Genomic DNA, 2,328 nt, shown 5'->3' on the forward strand with positions numbered 1-2,328 from the left:
AGCCAGTCTCAGACATGCTATTTTGAAGAAAAGAAGTATGTCACAGCTTTGTTCCAGTTTCAAAATGTCAATGAATAAAAATAAAAATAACAATGATAAAGTTGCTAAAATGAATTGTGGGCTTGATATATGCCAGATTCTGTGCTGAGCTCATATTATCTCATTTAATAGGCTAAACTGCCCTGGGGTGACTCAGCTGAAGCTTGGAGACCTTATGCAACTTGACCAAGTTCCCATGGTGGGTAAGTGGTGGAGCCTGGATGTGAGATAAAGTCTGATTCCAAAGCCATTCTCTTAAGTACTTCACAGCCTTCTTCCCTAAAGTGCCATCGGAAGGTCCTCAGCATCCTTTATATGCCCTTACAAATTACGACGTTTTCTTCCCACCCACCCTCGTCCTTAAGTTTTTTAAGAAACAGCCGTTTGTTTCTCTTGGGAATTCATCCTGAAACATAAGAATGTCGGGCACAGCTTATGAAAAAAAAAACAACAAATAAATAAACAAATGAGTACTGTTTTTACTTTAAGTCTATTTTTAATTTTTTTTAAAACTCATAGAGAACACTGCAGGGGCCACAAAATGTGTAAGGAGTTAAGAATATTGAGTCAGACAGAAGTAATCATTTTTATATGGTATGGCCTCCAGAGATGAATTAATAGATAAAATAATTCCCCACTTATAAAGGCAGGTTTAAGGAAATTATTGCTTCCCAATTGGTAAGCAAAGGAAAAAGAAACATCTATTCCCATTGCTGCTATGTTCTAAGTATGTGGCTAATTTGTCCTCAACTACTACGTAAGGAAGGAGGAAGCACAGAGCTAGAAAATTGGGGAATTTAAGGTCACACGCATCTCACTCCACCAGAATTGGGTCATTTTCTTTCATCCACTCAAAACCATTGCTTGACCATCTGCTGTGTGCTTGGCACGGTACTACACTCTGAGTAGCAGGTGGTGAGCAACCCAGAAATGGCGCCTGCCCTAAAGACCTTCTGATTACACCTGGGGTACTTTTACTGTCGTGAAACTCAGGACTGCAGATATGAAACTTTATTTCTCTATAACTTAATTTAACTTAGTTCTCAGACCCTCATATCCTTTTCATGGCAGGAAACAATCTTGCCGATTCAAGGTAAAACTCACTTCCTTCTGGATTAAAACAAAGTCTCTTTGGGGTGAAGAATTGGTTCAAGTTTTCCTCCCTCCCCTTTCCCCTTCCCTCAGGGAGTAATTTACATTCCAGGGAATTCCAGGGTAAAGTGTGTCTCATTCTCAATGGTCTGTTGTCCACACTGGCCTTCACTGGGTTGACCCTCGCCTCATTTCTCCCTCACCCTCAGGTTCTAGGCTTCACTCCTGATGCCCGTGCTCTCACAGTGGCCTTTGGACTCCAGGCATAACCACTTTGAGTCTTCCCTGTCCCAAATCCAGACCACTTTGAGTTAGCCCACCTTCTCTCAGCGTTCCTCTCCCCCATGGTGGATCTGAGCTCTCTTTTGTCTGCTTTCCTCATCTTCCCTGAAACTAATAGTACCTCTCAGGGCTTCTCCCAGGCCCATCTGCCTGTATCCCTCACCCACCATTGCCACCCTTCTACGACGCTTTCTACAAGGCTTTCTTTGTCCCTGGGTTATCCCTGAGAAAGCAAGGCATATGCCTCCCCTACTCTGGGATCCTCACACATTGACCAAGGCATGGATCACTCACCCCAGGAGGTTGTGGGGGTGGGAGTGTAGGACCCTCCCTTTTTTTTTTTTTCAGGACGATTAGCCCTGAGCTAACATCTGCCGCCAATCCTCCTCTTTTTTGCTGAGGAAGACTGGCCCTGAGCTAACATCTGTGCCCATCTTCCTCTACTTTATATGTGGGACGCCTACCACAGCATGGCTTGCCAAGCAGTGCCATGTCCACACGTGGGATCCAAACCAGTGAACCCCGTGCCACCGAAGCAGAACGTGTGCACTTAACCAATGCACCACTGGGAGGGCCCCGTGGACCCCCTTTTTATCTTTCTTTCCTCTCACATTCATCAAGTTCCTTCTCTTCAGCTCAGAAAAGACTTTTCATCTCCTCTTGAGCAGTAAAGAAGACTAGCTCCTAAATCATCATAAATTCTTTAAAAAAATATTGTTGTGGCATAAACTTTATATTCTCCTCTCTTTAGGACTCAACTTTTGGGTTCTCGGTACCCTTAAGTTGATAAACTAAGCTTTGTCAAAACTGAAAATCTCATCTCAAAAGATTCTGCTAAAATAAAAGAAGAACCACAGAGTGGGAAAAGATATTCACAATACATATATCTGATGGAGGACTTCACTTTGGAATGTA

Source organism: Equus quagga, chromosome 14, assembly GCF_021613505.1.
Source record: "Equus quagga isolate Etosha38 chromosome 14, UCLA_HA_Equagga_1.0, whole genome shotgun sequence".
In the NCBI taxonomy this organism is placed as follows: Eukaryota; Metazoa; Chordata; class Mammalia; order Perissodactyla; family Equidae; genus Equus; species Equus quagga.